The 18,580-nt window shown below is 39.5% G+C and overlaps 1 protein-coding gene across 7 annotated transcripts in view; it reads left to right on the top strand.

Moving 5' to 3' along the window:
* The window catches only part of PDE4D (phosphodiesterase 4D), a 1,258,413-nt gene that overhangs the window by 1,112,345 nt on the left and 127,488 nt on the right, over window positions 1-18,580 (top strand). The window lies entirely within an intron of this gene.

Here is an 18,580-nt window from a genome sequence, read left to right as displayed (position 1 = left end):
ATGGCACCCCAGCTCTTGAAACCACACCAAGCAATTTCAGTGCTTTTGAAAATTAAAAGCCGGTGCTTCGAGAGGGGGAGGGGGAAGCAAGGACGAGGGTAAAGGAGCGAAGCTGAGCAGCAGTGGCTCCAGCTGAGCTCTTCTTTCTTTTATGCATTTCCTGTATTTTACAAAGATGGCTCATAGTGCTCCTGTGCACACACGCACGGGCTAGCTCGCTCACACTCCACCTCAGCGGCACCTTAGCCTGAATTGACCAGAGGAAAGGATGAGAGAGAGAAAGAATTAATTTTGTTAACATTTCTGAATTCAGATCAAACCCAACTGTGCCACAGATGCTGGACAGAGGCCCTGAGCCACAGGAGAAAATAAGCCCCTGAGAATGCAGTTGTTGAGCTAAAACTGATATGCTTGCAATGAGTGTTGATGAACAGATTACAAAGGAGGAATTAAACACTTCAAAAGAGCTACTACAAAGCAACCAACCCTCTCTCCCCTGCTGAAACAGGACTGTGGGCTCTTGAGTGTTTGTGTGTCTGCTTGAGAAAATGACAAAAGTTGTGGGTTTGGGAAGGGAACGCTGCAGTCATGTTGTGATTGCAGCTTTCAGAGGTGGCTCCAAGAACATCACTTCCAGCTGTGTTTCAAAGGTTACCTAGACTGGAAAATGTCTTGGAGGGTAGGAAGTCTTTGAAAACAATTCTTTAATGTAAATTGCCTCCTACTTTCAAATTCCACAATTAATCCTTTCATTTTCTTGCCCACCCCCCATTGTTCTGCCAGCTCCACCCTTGCTCCAGCCCCTCCTCCCGCAATATTAAAACTACAGTGAAGAGACTTGATGATATCAGCTGCACAACGTGCTTGAATTTACAGCATTGATTGGCAGCCTCCCAAGTCCATACAATCGTTTGCTGATCTGATTTTAATATCCATATCCTTCAGCTATACCAGAAAGAATGGTTTCTGAGCCATGGAAATGTGAGAAGGGAAACAAAAGAACATATGCACATTAAGCAGAATCTGGCAGAAAACGTGGATTTAATAAACTGCATTATTTGAAACTCCTATTTTAAATGGCCGATCCTAGAGGAGCAGCTGCAAGAGAGAGAAGCATAGGGACGGTTCTTCCATTGTTTTCCAAGACCTGTTTCTTTTTGAAAAGGAAGAAGCACCAGACAGCCCTCCTCTCCAACACACAATTAGTACTTGGGGTAGAACCCACCCCTCTCTCAAATTTGTTCTTGAAGAAAAAAAAAAAAGATTACATTAAAAGGGGCTTATTCCATTTAACGCAACAGAGTACGTAACGGTGGAAGGACTTTAGCAAAGCATGTTTACTAGGGACACTTAACCTGTCTCAGTGTCATCACGGAAAGATGGCTAATTACCCATGCAAGGCTTTGGGTTGCGCCCTCTGGAAGGACACAAATGAATCTGTACCTTGGCTCATATCGGCTATTTTTGTTTTGTTTTGTTTTCGTTTTAGTTTTGTCTGAGGCTTATAAATGAAACCTTTCCTTCCTCTTTCCCTTCCTCCCTCTCTTCCTTCCTTTCTTCTTTCTCCTCCCCCCCCCCTTACTACATTCTTGTTTTTATAACCAAAAAAGAAAGGATTCTGCAGCTGCAGTCCCAGGATCTTATGGGGTCCTGGATCAGGTCTCAGAGGATCAGAGCCCTCCCTCCAAATGCAGGAACCTGAGTATGGGATAGTACCCTGGGTGAGGAGGTAAGCATGGGGTGGAGATGAGTCTTCTCACAAGGTTCTTGTCCCCAGAGAGGTTAAAAAGCTTTGACGTTAATTCTGTCAACACAGTAGAAACCAACTGTTAGATCCTCCGGACATTTTCTACCATGTTGCCTTGGTTATGTGTCCTGACCTGTCACTCCAAATTGCTCCTGTTCCTGTCCTTGTGTCTGTCATCTTTCCATCTGCCCCAACTGTCTCCTTCGGTTCTCCATTATTCTCAGCCCAGATCATTTCCTCCACTGGAAAATAATGAAAACCTTCTCCCTTCTTCCCACCTACGGATTCCTTTTGTCTCTCACCATTCCTTCCTCACACCAGGAACACTCCCAGGCCACAGTTGATTGATCAGCCCCTGGCAATGTTTGGGTGCTCTTTGCATCAGATACCCCAGCAGGAAGCCCAGAAGCACCCCCACCAGAAGTCCTGGTGTGTTTGGGAGATGTCAGGCTCAGATTCAGGGAACACTAACTGGCAAGAGGAAGTGCTAGTGAGACCGATGAGGGATGGGAATTAGCAAATAGGGTTGGCAGTCCACTGACTGGAGGAAGCTTAAGGAAAGGGATCATTTAGAAAAGGAAAAAGAATTTAATCCGTTTCAGGTGTGTTCATTTCCTTTATGGGCAGAATTACCATGGACTTGGGATATGTTTTACTCTTTCTTTTCCCTAAGGTCTGGCCTCATTTCATAAGGAGGAGGCAGGGATAAATGCAGTGAATTTGATTATGGACACCAGTCTAACCCTAGCTTAATGAGCCATGGAAACAAAATAGCCCAATCTCCTCTAACTGCTGAAATCCAAAACTAGAAGTCTTGGGAGCGCTGTGGTTTTGGTTACACAAAGTTGTAGTAAAGGCCTCGCCCCAGCATTTGCACTGTTCTGTGAGAGAGCTAAGATGTCTTCGTTCTTCCAGTAGCACCTTTAACTCTTTTAGAATTAATTGCTTAAAAAAACAAGAAAATTACCAGGAATTATGAGATCTAAGAAAATGTATCCACAAATTAGGATTAACAAATGTGGATAACAAATTATCCACAAATTAGTATTTGCTATAGGTACCTCAGGTTTTGTTTTAAAAGAAAAATAAAACTATAGAGATGAATTTTGAAAACCCTAAGCTACCCCCACCCCGCGGCCCCCTCCACCACCACCACCAAACCCATTTCCCTGCTTCCTTCTCCAGAACAGTCTCTGCTGTAAATTTAGGAAATAGTCATCCTGTCCACATTTTCTTTTTTTTTTTTTTTTTTGCTGTATATATTTTATTCATAAATAATATATTGTGTTTTTGAAAACTCATCAGTATTTTTGAGCTTAAAATTTGTAATCCAACATTGTGTGTGTTTGATTTTTTTTGTCTCTTGTCCTGTTTTACCTTACAGCTCCCATTGATTTTGACCGGTTGCAACAGATCAGTAGTAGTAAAGTAAGGGATACGGGGAGATTAATAGAACAACCACTTTAAGTGAGAAAAACTCTCAGGGAGGTAGGTTAGACTGCAGTGTTATTAAGGTAAAATTCAGGGAGGTAGAAGTACAAGTAGCTTAGAGTCAGACTGAGCTATGATAAAGGAGAAGAAAGAAATAAGAGAGTATAGACAGCAAAAGTGGAAAACAAACTTGCTAGGGACCGGGTGTAGGCTGAGCGGGTTTGCATCAGACCTCTCTGGGAGGCCTGGAGGAAGCCACTGCCTGTGGCGGCCTCTCTCTAGTCCTCAGTGGTCCTCCCGTGTAAAATCATACACCAGAGCTGCAGAGGGAGAAGGCAAGGAATACAAGTCCTCGCTCAACCTCCCTTAGTTCCTAGCTAGGGACCTGAAGATGAGAAAGGGATTATGATTTACAGACACCTCTCAGGGCAGAATCTGCAGCTGGGCTTGCAGCAGGAAATGTTCTTCTCGGAGTACATTTTCCATCAGTTAAACTTTTCAACGGTTTCCGTGGTAAAACACTGAACTGACGGTTGTATACACATTATAGGTGGTGTCAAGACAAGATCTGCCCATTAAACGATACTGCCTTTTTACATTGCACAGGTGAGAAAGCTGATGCTCAGAGAATTGAAACAACATGGGCAAAGTTCTAGTTTGTCAGTAGTAAAGTCAAGATGTGGACCTTGTCTAGCTTTCACGACACGTTATTTAACCACTGCGCAGCACTCCACTGCCTCTGGACAGGTTCCTTCTAGAACGCAGTTACTTCTGACCTGTCTGCCCCTCGGGGCTCCACATCCACAAGTTGTCAGATTTACAAGGGCTTACGTATTTTCTTTCTGTAATTATTAGGGTCAGGGTGTCTGGAATGGAGTAGAATGGGGGTAAGACATTTGGTTTGATGCTTCTATTAAGAACTCCAACGTGAAGAGCAAGAAACTTGGCATCTAATGTTTTCCATGAACTAGAGAAGGTGCCTGGGGGACTCAATGGGTTAAGTGGCTGTCTTCGGCTCAGGTCATAATTCTGGGGTTCTGGGATCCAGTCCCACATCGGGCTCCCTACTCCTCGGAGAGCCTGCTTCTCCTTCTGCCTCTGTCTCTGTCTCTCTCATAAATAAATAAATGAAATGGCTAAAAAAAATAAACTAGAAAAGTCATAGGTTTTGGAATCAAATATTCTGATGGTAAAGCAACAGTTGTAGGAACAAACAATCGAAGGTGTTTAGCAAAATTAAGAAGTAAGATTTGTAAACAGCAGATTATGAAAGGGAGACAAAGATTACCTGGAGTTTTGTTTTTTTTAATCAACTAAGTTACTTGAATTGGCAGAGAAAGTAAATCTCAAAGAAGAGTTTACTGATAGAAAATTAAACAAAGAAGATGCCATGGAGACATTTTCAAAATCAGCTGCACTGTTGTTTATGGTGAAGAGAGAAAAGGAGGCTCTGGGCTTTAGATGTAGTCCTAAGGCATAGAGAATAAACAAACACACAGATCTGAAAATTCTTCATACCAATTGATCTTTAGAAATTAGATGTGTCCTAATATTATCAGTACAACAATGCCTTAGCCACTGGACAAAAGGAAACATCTGCAGGCATTGGGGAATGAGAATCTGGAAAATTGTCCATGCCTAAAAGGCAAAACAGAACCCCCAAACAAAATGAAGAATGCCATTTTTAAAATCCTAAGATTGGAGCTTTGATTTTTTTAAAAAGCTTTTATTTATTTATTTTTGTGAGAGAGAAGGAGAGAGAGATCACAAGTGGGCAGAGTGACAGACAGGGAGAGGGAGAAGCAGGCTCCCTGCTGAGCTGGGAGCCCAATGTGGGGCCCATCCCGGGATTGTGGGATCATGACCTAAGCCGAAGGCAGATGCATAACCGACTGAACCACCCAGGCACCCCTAGAATTCTGATTTTGAAAGGCTCTTTGACCTAAATATCTTTTCTCAATTCCATTATTTAAATTAGAGTGATTATGGGTATAGATGAGATTTTTCAAAGCCTGCTTTTAGATGAAAACTTCCTACTTCCTACATGTTGATATTTATGGTGGTCTTGGAGGGAGAAGCTATTTAATGGGTCAGGGATGTTATTGGGATGATGGGAATGTTTGGAAGAAGAGTGAGGTGGTAGTTGCACAGACAGGGTACATGTGCTAAATGCCACTGAATTGTTCACATTAAAATTTTAATTTTATATGATGTGAATGTCAGCTCCATAAATAACTGTTAGATAAAAAGAAAGAATCTAGCACTAACAATATCAGAGTATAGCTTTATGAATTTAAAAGAAATGTGGCCTTGGCTAACTATAAGCCTGTGATGTTCTTTAGAGTTTATACTGGGTCTTATTGGAATTTAAAGTATTCAAAGTGCCCAGTACGTAAATGGTATTCAATGTGCTTGATCAATGAATGAACGGACGGTTCTGCCCAGGTCCTGGTCAGTGAAGTGCATTTCACACAGCAACCACTATATGTTGTAGAGTATAGTAAAGGAGAGGACGACATAACCATGAACAGATGAAAGTTACCTTCAGCTTTGTTTTTTTAGTGGCTTGGTGGAGGAATAATTAAGATTTTTGGATTTTAGAGAGTTATTGGTTTGATTTCATATTGCATTTTTCCCCCCTCAGCTTCCCTGGAACTGTAGATTACAAGTAGGATTTTCTTTTGTACTGCTGTTTCTGTCTTGGAAACTTTGTATCTCTTTATCTGAATATGAGCAGTTGGGAAGATAGTTTGGAATTGAAATGAATCACAGGATGTTTCCACCAATCCCTTTCAGAGCATGACCGAATGGCGAACGCTAAGATACACAGCAGAGCTCAATGATTGAAAAATAGTGTTATGAAATGACAGTCACTATATGCTAAAGTCTCTTAATTGTAGCCTTCTGTTATTTTCTTTGTCATATAAGCACCTTTGAAAACACACAAGTTAGAGATGAGATGGAAAACATAATAACAATCTGGTGTTCTATAAACAGAAAGAAAATCAATCTTCATAAAATTAATCTATATCGTCTGCTCTGGTGTTAAAACTTTGCCCGGACTGTCAACTCCCCAAATAATATACTTCTGTAGACAGAGCTCATACATTGATAATCCACATATTCTATACAGAAAGCATATCTTTTGTCTCTTTTCTTGATGTTTTATACTAATTAGGGTTTTTCTAAAAGCATTTCTTTTTATTTTCCTCGCCCATTGTTAGAAGGATTCTTGGATTTTTAAGTGAAACAATAAGAATTTGGCAATTTAGAAATGAACTCTCTTTTATTAACATGATGCCAGCTATGTTCCTTAAAGGAGGGGGTAGGCAGTAGGTTTGAATTAAGAGTTTTGGAATACTAGTACCTTCTGCTTTCAAAAATATTTTTTTATTTCATCCTCCCCACCCCAATTTATATAATTCTCTCATGCTCTCCTTCACTCTCATATCTTTTTTCCTCTCTTTCTTAGTTTCTTTACTCCCCCAAGTCCTATGGGCTAATTTTCATTTCGAAGGCAGTAAGCATATGAAACACAAGAACCACTGTGAAGATTCCCCAAGGTAAACAAGATTTCACTTGAATGTACTACATCTGCTATTCGTGCTGATAAAGGAGAGAAAAGAGGACAGATGCATGCAAGAAAAGCATCTAAACTGGAAGAACAGACCATTGTCCCAAAGAGTCAGGAGAATGAGGTCAAGCACATGGGACGGTGAAAGAAATAAAGAAAGAAAGAAAGCAATAAAGTACTCATAGCCTTGTGAATGTACTCTTTCCTCTTTGAAATTTATTCCCTCATGGTTGATTTGTAGAAAAAAGTTGTAACGAAGTCACTAAGACCTACTCCACAATCAGTGCTGTGGACAAGAGCCAGAGTGGACCCACCTTATATAAATAGCTTTATGTATTTATCTGAGTTGCTGTATTCACTATCAACAAATATTGATTAGAGCACTTTCTACATGCCAGGCATCTCAGACCAGGGATGCACAGTGGAAAACAGAGGATTTAACATTTAAGCAGCTTACTATATATTGGAGAGACAGATAAATCAATAGACAATTAAAATACAGTATGTTTAAGGTGGAGCATTGTTAAAGTCACAGAGGCCACTTAGTGAACTAGAGGGCTTCAGCTGGGTAGGCAGCCAAAGTGTGGAAGTGGCTTCTGGAAAACTACAAAGGTAAGAAATACCTGATATGTTTAGGGAAAAGCTCTAGGGTTTGATGAGGCCAGAAGTTATAAAGGGCAGTGAGGAGATGTGGCAAGTGAAGCGGAATGGTAGAAGGATCCTGTTTTACGCTGTGTATTGTGCTGGGTGCCATGAAGAACACAAAATATGAAGGAGATTTAGCCAGCTATTACAGAACCTATGGGCTCTACATGTATCTGTATACGCAGATACATGTCCATGATGGAATTATTTGGGAGGTCATGGTATGTGGAATCCTGGAGGTATTAAATTCATACTGGCCAGCTATAATAGGGAATCAGTAAATTATTTTAATGGTATTAAGAATAGTCCTATTAGGGGCACCTGGGTGGTTCAGTGGGTTAAGCCTCTGCCTTCGGCTCAGGTCATGATCTCAGGGTCCTGGGATCGAGCCCCACATCAGGCTCTCTGCTCAGCAGGGAGCCTGCTTCCCCACTATCTCTCTGCCTGCCTCTCTGCCTACTTGTGATCTCTGTCTGTCAAATAAATAAATAAAATTAAAAAAAAAAAAAGAATAGTCCTACTAGAGGGTCTGTTGCAGCGTTGTGCTGGTAAACCATTTCTCTTCTTTTCCCCCTTTCCCACCAAAAAACAAGCAAACAAACATGATCTGCAGCATTTGCCTATTGCCAGAGTGTAAATGCTCCCATTATGGCTCATTTTAAATGACACTGGCTTAACAGTTCTTTTGCAAAATTCTTGAATATTTCACAGTTGATGCAGCCAGCTCCAGCATACTACTGCAAAGGTAATTCTCTAATTCTTAACATCAGATAAATAATAGTACCAATAAATCACATGGATATGAAGACAAAGAAACAGAAGAGGAAGAGGAGATGTTTGAGAGCTAGATTAGTCAGGAAGAAGTCAGGCTCCAAAGAGGAAGTAAGTTGGGTCTTACAGATTAAGTATCTAAATAGAGAGGAACAGGCACCCCACATGAGAGGCACAGTTGTTGAATCAAAGATGTTTATGACAAGTGTGACAGTCCTGTAGTAAGAGGGTCCAGATGAGTGAGATTAGAAGGGAAAGACTTGGCCAAACTCAGATGTTTCAGATGTTAACCTAAAGTTAGTAGATAGTCGTTAATGGTTTTTGAACACAGAGGGGGCATAACAATATTTTGACAAAAAAAGTATTTTAAGCTGATTTATGTGACAATTAGATGAATTGGTAGCAATGAGACCCCAGAATAGAATAATATGCCAGTGAGACCTGCTTCATGTAGGTGAGAGCAATTCAACTCAGCAGCAATCTTGACATTTTGTAATGACTCCTACCTGGAGAAATGGTACCCTGGAGTGTTGGGTAAAGCCACTGTGAAGCCAGAACAATAATACTGGTCAAGTGTAGAGAACCTGAGTTCAGATAAAGGAGTTGGCACCTGGATCCACCATGTACTGTGAAGTATTTCTATTGGTATTTAGTCTTGCCATTTTGTTGCTAATGGTTATGTTGAATAATTGCCAACCACTAATTATTTAAAACAAGGTCCCTAAAGCAACTTGCAGAAAGTTGTCTTTCTTTGAGCTTCTTAAAAACTTGCTTGAAATATGGGAACTTAGAATAGGAGGTTGGCTTTGGCAGTGTATCTGCACCTCTTCTCAGTCTTCTCTGCACTTGGTCTTCCACCCCCCCCCCCCCACCCCTCCTGCCTGCTAATCAGCTTCGCAAGCTTCCTGGTCATTCCCCCATCTCTGGCCCACTGCACAGCCATCATTCAAACAGCTCTGGATTGGTATCTCCTTTCACCAGAATTCCTGCAGCCGTGGAGTACGTGCAGGGCATCTTCCTTTTGACTCTCTTAAAACTCCAGAGGGGTGTTTCCCACACACATTGCTTTGTAACTCAATAATGGGGCCCTTGTGGTTTCTTTTTATTGCGGTTATGTTGATTTTTAAAACCACTCAGAGTGAAAAAGAAAGGAAAGGTAGTAAAATACATGTGCACAGATGTCTTGGAGCATACTTGCACATGTTCTTGGCAAATATGATTTTTGAAACCTGTCTTAGCAGGTCTGAGCTGGGTTAAATTGGCAAGTCAGGGTCAGAGGGCAAATGTTTTGGTTATTATCCTCATCACAGAAAGTAAATTACCTGTAGTGTATATATTAAAAAGAAGTCCAAGGGATGAGCTTTCTGAAAATCATTTTTCTTGTTTGTTCTGATTAGACAACGGGGAATTGTATGCTTTATGCCATTTTAATTTCTTGAATATATTTCCTCAAGAAAAGTACATTATAATGCAGCTTAGCACAATACATGCTGAAAAGAGGTTGATAATGAATTTGGACAATTATTTCCATTTCATTTCCTGAACTTTTACACATTTTTTGGCTATATATTTATCAGTTAGGTCTACAGGAAGCATTAATTCACCAACTGTCCGAGATAAGAAATGTATTTTCCAGTAGTAATTATAAACCTTCCAAACTATTGTGGGAGTTACATTGTTGGGGATCTAAACGGAACCAAAATTACTGTGAAGGTATTTTAAAACTATTGTTAATTATTTATATAATCCTAGATTATGGCTGGCAGACAACTCTGATGAAGTCATTCAGCAAACTATGGAGGTTTTTTGGAGGAGCAATAACTCTTAATAAGTAAGCTGTGTTCTGTCAGCCTTTTCTCTATATAAACATTATGTTTTAGCAAACATAATATATATGTAAATCTCAATTATTAACAGTAATACGTATCTCAGCAATAAGAATCCAACCCCCAGCCCCCATAGTGTCCCCTTCTTCCTGAAATAAAGATGAGCACCAGGAAGGAAGCAAATGAGGTCTCTAAGCACCCAAAATAGATGTTCAAAACTTTGCCTACCAAAGATAATGCTCTTCGCTAGCAAGAGAAATGTATACTGATATATGAGCTGTGACTTATACAAGCTGAGTCATGTGGTTCCAAGTCTTCCAAAATCAGACCTGCAAAGTAGAAAAGGGTGAATAAGAAATTCCAGGGAAAATCACAACTGAGAGTAGCCAGGTGACCGCTGATGACATGCAAACAAAAGAAGAGAATCTGTCAACATTACCTCCACCCCCCCCAACATACACACACACACACACAGAGCACAGCTGTTTGGGGGCCTTTTGGAAGGTGCACTAAGTTCAACCTGTCTTAGGAAACCCTAACAGCATCTCTGTCTGGACAGTGACGTATAGTAATTGACATTCAAACTGATGACATGGAGTTATCCAAGAAAAGCTAAATTAAAATTTGCTCAACCTCTACTGATTTCTTGTGTCATATTAAAGATATCTATTTTGTGCACTTAAAAAAAAGGAGACAAAATAACCTCCAGCTTAACCTCTGGGTCCTTCACCTCTTGGATATTTTCCCATCCATCTTCTCTTCTTCCTCTTCTGTCTTTGACCTACTCAGTGGTGGCTTCTTCTCCCTCAGAATGGTTGGGTTCCTCCCGTCTTTAATCCTGTGTCCCACTCTATTTATCACTACTGATTTTCTTGCCCAAATTTCTGGAAAGGAGAGTGTACCCTTCTTCCTTCCCTTTTCTTTTCTCAGCCCACTTGCTCCTGCTGTGGTTCCTCCCATATCCTAATTGACAAATCAAATCAATACTTTTCAGCTCATTTCTTACTAGGCTTCAGTAAGACAGTTGTCCTCCTTGAAACTCTCTTCCTTCTGCCTTGAAGCCGTACACTCTTTCTGTTACCCGCCCCTAATATACAAATCCTCCAGCCTTCCTTTGATATTGGTCACTCTGCATGTTCTCCAGAATTCATTCATGTATTCTTGTTATTTTAACCACCATCTCTATGCTGTTACCCTAAAGTCATATCCAAGTCCCTCTTAGATACTTTTGTGAAGTTTTGAAAACTGGTCTCTTTATTGAAATTTTTTATTTGCATATCTCACAAGTTTATCGAATTTTTCATATCCAAAATCAAATTTAGCTTTTCCCCTAAATTTGTTCCTCTTGTTGCATCTTAGTTGGTGACACTACTGAGTCATCTGAGCACTTCATACACATTCAGGAAATAAAACAAAAATGAGTCACAAAGGGAATAAAACTCCACAAATCTAGTCATGCAGAGATAACCGCTATTAATATTTGCTTTATATCCTTACAAATGTTTGTATATTTAAAGTATATTTTATTGAGATCATATCATATGACCATTTACCAGTGCAACATTTTTTTTTTTTATTTTAGTGAAAAATCTTGGGCATTCTTCTGCCTCAAAAGATATTTTTTCAGTTAGTTTTGGAGTTGTTGATGTTCTAACCAATGGTGTTATTGAACCCAGAGTGTTAAGAATTTATATTGTCATTGCCTATTTTCTTTCCCTTCTAGATTTTTCCTTAGGAAAGAAATGGTTATTGAATAAAAAAGAGTTATCAAATATAAAAATAAGCTCCTGGTAAGAGCGGTGAGAACTTCTAGGTATATGGCAGTAACAATAATATTTGCCTGAGTATACTCAATAGCTCAATAAAAAATGCCATTCACTGAGCACTTTTTGTGTGCCCCACACTTCTAAGGACTTTGTTTAATCCTCATCATAAATCTGTGAGGTCGGATATGTTATTATTCTTATTTTATAGTTGTGGAAACTAAGGTGCAGAGAGATTAAATAACTAGGTCAGGGTCATGGAGGTAATAAGAAATAGAGTCAGCGGACAAATTTGGGCAGTCTGTTCCAAAGATCAGCCTCCTAAGAGTGGTGCTGATCTGCCTTTTGTTGTACCTGAGGGCATCCTTTCTACTAGAGTGTACCACTTAGCATTCAATTTCTTAGAATAAAACTGATAAATAATATAGTTAGTTGAATTGTCAAAACCTTTAATGGACAGAGAAACAAAAGACACCATTTCTATGAGATAATGATGGATGTTTCATTCATATCAGTGGTTATTCTGGTTTGTTTTTGGTAATATGGTGGGAGAGAAAACATTCCAGCAGTTAGACAATGGAACCCTAATTTCTGGTTTAACATAATTTTTTAAAGAGAATTGATGTGAAAGTATTGATACATTTTCTAAATTATGCCTTTAAAATCATGAATTATTTAAATCCGGTAATATCATGAGTTAAATTTTTAAGCAGTAGTAGAATGTAAGCTGTCTTCTACCATTAATTCCACCTGTCTACCTCATTCTATCTTTCATACTTTGTTTGCTGGGAAGGATGCTTTGTGGCTGTGGTATCTTTAGGTATAATATCTGGCATTTGTAGATGTTTCCTGTGTGACACCAAGAAACATGTGTAGATAATCAAAACATACAGGTACAGCTCCTTTGTTCTCCTCCCTTTAAAGAATGCCAATTTAGCAAGCCACATTTTGGACACACATGAACTTTTTGATATATCTCAAATCCTTGAAACATAGGCATTATATATGGGTTCAAGGTGGAACCATACACTGGAACCACACTCCTCTGAATCCCAGCTCTGACATTACTGCTTGTGAGACCTTGTGCCTAACCTCAGTGTTCATAGTGTTTAAAGAGGGATAGTAATAGGACCTCCCTTAGTGTGAGGATTAAATGAGATTAAATGAGATAATCCACATTGTGCTTGGCACAATGCCTAGCATGCAGGCAACAATGGACAGAAGTCAGCTGCTGGGTGCTGTATAGCTGCTGTGGTTAGTTACTATCCTTGAAGCAATCTAAAAAAAAAAAAAAAGTGGTATTCGGTGGAGGGGATGGGAAAGGGAATTACCTATGAATATTGCCTGGGCAAGGACTGTTGGCCATCAGGACAGGGCTTTACAGAGTAGTATTTTCCTTAGTAAATTAACTGTACTCCAGGATCTGCCCATCAGCCATGCAGTCTTAGAATGATGATCTTATCCCTGTACTTGACTATGTTGACTCCCACTCTCAAAGCTCACAAGAGCCTTAAAGCCGCAGTATCAGTTTATTGCTTTAAAGCTACAAAATGTTTCGGCTTTGCCAGTGCACACACTCTCTCTCTGTAAATAAGTTCAGAAAGCCAGGTGATGATACAGCATGGATTTAGAATAGCCAGAGTTACAGGTAATCACAATGTTTACTGTCTCCAGCTTTGGAGGACCTAGAATGTTGTCCTGAGCAGTAAGGCTAGGCTTTGCAGTAGGGCAGGCCCCTTCCCTGGGCCCACACAGTCACTTCCTCTCCTCGAGGGTAGCACATACGTCCTTTTCCTCAGATTGACTTACTGCCCACCCTCCCTATGATGGGCACATCCTTTCTCTGAATAGATTAACACTCTCACCCAGTTACTACCAGCATCCACCTTGGGAGTCTCTTGGACATGATTTTGCATAACTTGGGATCAGCCTCTTAATTTGATCCTGAGATGTGGTAGACGATTTTGCTTTGCTCATTTTTTTGGGCTCCACGAGGAATGTTTCAGTGTTTCAGACCCCAACATTCCTTGGGGTCTTCTCTCCCAAGAAGACCCAAGAAATGAAGAATTGTTGGAAAGTGTTAAGTACAAGCTGGGCCCAACAGGCTATAGTCATGTACCAGCCCCTGCAACTACCTTTTGGACTGGATGGAACAGGAGCCCAACCTGGGCCCCGCTTGCTTAGTGTTTTCAGCAGCCTCCTGCTGTCCTCCTCTGCCACCTTGGCAGGCCGGAAAGTCGGGAAATGCTCTGTCTGAAGACTGACCTCTATTGCTTCCGACTTGCCCTAACTTGGCATCATAAGCAGATCTACCTCAATGCTCCAGATTCAGTGAAGTCTCTTTATCATAGTTTCTCAGCATGTATTCAAAATGAAATTAAATCGTACTTTGGATATATTTTGTTGTTTTTACTGTTTAATGACTATTTTACCCATGAACAAGGGAGTTGTGTTTGTTGTTTCATTATTTTACCCAAGAGATTAAAATGTCACGTATAGGGGTTTAATGAATAGTCACTGGATGTTAATGTCCCTTAGGACAGTGTTCTCAGTTGTTTAAATTTTTATTTATTTTACTTATTTTTTATTGGAGTATAGTTGACAAACAATGGTACATTATTTCAGATATAAAACATTAGTGTTTCGACAAGTTTGTACATTATGCTGCGTTCACCACAAGTGTAACTGCCATCCATCCCCATACACCCTTTTAGATGTCATTGACGAAATTCCTTATGTTGTACACTTCATTCCCATGACTTACTCATTCTCTAATCGGAAGCCAGTACCTCCCACTTCCCTTCACCCATTTTGCACAAAGCACTACCCCTCTCCCCTCTGGTAGCCATCCGTTCATTCTCTGTATTTATAGATCTGATTCTTCTTTTTATTTGTTTTTTGGGGTTTGGGTTTTTTTTTTTTTTTTTTTTTTTTTTTTTAGATTCCACTTTTGAGTAAAACCATATAGTATTTGTCTTTTTCAGTCTGACTTACCTCACTTAGCATAATAACCTCTAGGTCTGTCCATGTTGTCTCAAATAGCATGATCTTATCCTTTGATGGCTGCATAATATTCCATTGTGTATATATACCACATCTTCCTTATCCATTTTTGTCTATTGATGGACATTTATGTTGCTTCCATAGTTAAATATTGTAAATAATGCTGAAATAAGAATAGGGGTGTGTGTATCATTTCTGATTAGTTTTTTTCAATTTTCTTTGGGTAAATACCCAATAATAGAATTATTGGATCATGTGGTATTTCTATTTTTATTTTTTGAGGAACTTCCATATTTTTTTCCACAGTGCCTGTACCAATTTATATTTCCACCACAATGAAAAGGGGTTCCTTTTTTTTTTTTTTTTCCAGATCCTTGTTGACACTTCTTTCTTATCTTTTTGATTCTAGCCACTCTGACAGGTATAAAGTGAAATCTCATTGTAGTTTTGATTTGCATTTCCCTGCTGATGAGTGATGTTGAATATCTTTTCTTTTGTCTCTTGGCCAGCTGTGTGTCTTCTTTGGAAAAAATGTCTATTCAGGTTCACTGCCCATTTTTTAATTGGAATTTTTTTGGTGTTGAGTTGTTATGAGTTGTTTATATGTTTTGGATGTTAACCCCTTATAAGATATATCCTTTGCAAATATTTCCTCCCATTCTGTAGGTTGCCTTGTAGTCTTCTTGGTGGTTTCCTTTGTTGTGCAAAAGGGGTTTTTTTTGTTTGTTTGTTTTTTGTTTTTGTTTTATTTAATTCAGGCCTAATTAGGACTTATTCTTGTTTTTGTTTCTCTTTGGTTGGAAGACATATATAGGAAAATGTTGCTATGGCCCATTGTCAGGCTTCTGTTCTCTTCTGGGATCTTTAAAGGGTTCAGGTCTTTAATCTCAGGTCTTAAAGGTTTAAGGTCTTTAATTCATTTTGAGTTTATGCCTTGACATACAGTTGTACACACACATACACACACACACACACACACACACACGCACACGTAAGGCTTCCCTTCTAGATTCTAAGCTGCTTATCTAGTTTAGGTGGGTCACTAAGTCTTGAAAAATTTAAGTGGTTCTTTTTTAAATGATAACTCTAAATATTCATAATTACTAGTATAAAAGAGATAGGTGTTGAGGTGCTCAAAACTATTGGGGAAAAAACACACTACATGGAGCACGAGCATAAAGCAGTTGCCCTCTATATCTTTAAGAACCCCTTTTCTATAGAGTAGTTTTTATATCTAGAACTTTGTTTTGTGTTTTCCCCCCCAGTTTATACTTAACTTCTTTATATGGTGATTTCCTAACATGAAGAAGCTTAATGTCTTATCTTAGAAAAATACACATTTCAACCAGATTATATTTTATGAAAATGTTTGAGGAACCAATGGCCTTATTACAAAAGTATCACCAGTCAAATACGAAGGCAGGTCTGAAGTTGCCCTATCACTCTTAGAACTCTGGGTTGACCCTGCAACCATTTTGTACATTGGTAGCCTCCAGGTATGATCTGTGGCCCTGAGGTGGTGCATGCTTTTCAGAAGAAAGTTCAGTGAGCCTTCAGAAATTACAGGCAGAAATGTTTGTCCATGTTCACATCCACATTTTTCTGGGAAATCTCATCTAATTTTTAAAGTTTAAGAACCCCAATTTTATTGACTTTACATCTGCCTGCCCTCTTAGAATCCCTCTCTTTAAAATTAAAAAAAAATAAGATTCTTTTTCTATTGCATGTTGAACCAATTCTTCCTGGAGAAATTGGACATTTATATAAACCCTTTGATGTTTCATCTTTGCATTTTACTGCTAAGCAACTCTAACGCTATGTTCTAACCCTCTGATGGAGATTTCTTACCATGCCCCTGGGAATTTGACCAGCGTGAGCTTTCCTAAATTGGTGGACTTGCTACTCCCACTGTGAACCCTAGACCAACAACAGGAACATCACCTGAGCACTTGTTAGAGCAGCAGAACCTCAGCACTCAGAAATGCAGCCCTCCTCCATCAGAATCTGCATTTTAATGAGGTTGCTTGAAGGTTGCTCAGCACATTATAAGTATGAGAAGCCTAATGCATCTAATAGCTCACATCCTATTTCTTCACTCTTTCAGGATCTCTGTTTTTAAATTCTCTATAATAACATTAACAATTATGACTGGATTTCTATTATAATATCACCTACCAGTTTTGATGAAATCTATTAACTTCAAGATTTGCAAGAGGTAGGGCAACTAATCGGTCTGATTTTTAAATAACACTACCATTCAAGACATAGGTGTGGTTTCTGTGACACCCAGAAGAATCCTAGAGTACCTACAGCTCAACTCTGGGTTTTAGTGTCTTTGTTTTTCTACTGGATTTAAAAACATTTGAAGAAAGAGGCTGGAAAGTTAATTATTTTAAGAAGAATGCTATAAATGAGGTGGCTTTACCAAGTATTGAAAATGCAATGATTATGCTGAATTACATTGAAAAAATTCAGTTTACACTCTGAAAAAATTCTGAAAGCAGAATCTTGCTGCCCATTCTCTCATGATTCAGCAGTGCTTAAAAAAAAAAAAAAAAAGCAGTGCTTTTCTGATACACGGTATGTGTACCAAACTGTCTTTTTCTCCAATATTTGACTTTCATCCCTAAGAGTTTAAGGAATTTATGGCTTGGTACATTTGATGTGGCACACTTCCACATGTGAGGGATGGTGATTTGGATAGCACGATAGAAGTATGTGCCAAGAATAACTGGCTTCTGTCTTGCGGAGCAGCTCAAATACACTGTGTATCACAGCATGTAATTTGGGTGTACGAGATGCCTGTAGTTCAAAGTGCTTTCCTGCTCTGCAGTGGCAAGCTGAGCTTCCTGTTGGCTGGCTCCTTGTGTTTGCATTAAACAGCCTGGGTACAGTTAGAAAGAAAGCACCCATGTAGTAAGTGCATTCTCATAATCCTTCAGAAGGCATAAACATTTGCTCCAGGATTCTTTTTGTGCCTCTGTCCCTTCCTCTTCTCCTTCCTTCTTCCTTCCTTCCTTCCTTCCTTTCTTCCATCTACTGAGCATAATGCAAATCAATTCTATTTCTGCTTACTTTGACTCTTTGTCAGCTTTTTCAAGGAGTGTTTCCTTGCTATGGTTAAGAATTACCTAAGGCTTTGCTACAACATACAGAGTCCCAGGCTCTTCGCTTTAGAATCTGATTCAGTAAGCTTGGAAAGGACTAGAGAAGCTGTGTTTCTAACTAACTAGGAGCCCAAGTGATACTTATAATTAGGCTACATTGAGAACTGCTACAGTTCTCACAAGTAAAGGCTGTGGAGTGACATGCACCCTGCTTATCAACAGTAGCTGGGTGACTTTGTCTACATTACCTAAACTTCAGAAGCTCTGAGTTTCAATGTGTAAAAGAGGGATAATACCAACCATGGTATTGCTGTAGGGGATGATGTACGTAAAGCATCCAGGATAGGGCATGGTTCATACCTTAATAGTCAGTAAATAGCAGTTCCTTTATCTCATTGCAGTGTAGGGATTTTCAAGCGTCCATTTTGCATTTTTTTCCAAACATTTATCTGTGTTATGTATAATTTCTAAAGTAATATGCAGGTAACAATACATCCAATTTTTTAAAAAGATTTTATATTTTTATTTGACAGAGAGACACAGTGAAAGAGGAAACACAAGCAGGTGGAATGGGAGAGGGAGAAGCAGGCTTTCCGCTGAGCAGAGAGCCCGATGTGGGGCTTGATCCCAGGACCCTGGGATCATGACCTGAGCCGAAGGCAGATGCTTAGCTGACTGAGCCACCCACGTGCCCCAAAACACATCCAATTTTA

This window comes from Lutra lutra, chromosome 5, assembly GCF_902655055.1.
Source record: "Lutra lutra chromosome 5, mLutLut1.2, whole genome shotgun sequence".
Classification (NCBI taxonomy): Eukaryota; Metazoa; Chordata; class Mammalia; order Carnivora; family Mustelidae; genus Lutra; species Lutra lutra.
Note: the sequence above shows the minus strand (reverse complement) of the source record. Positions and strands in the feature narration are given on the sequence as shown.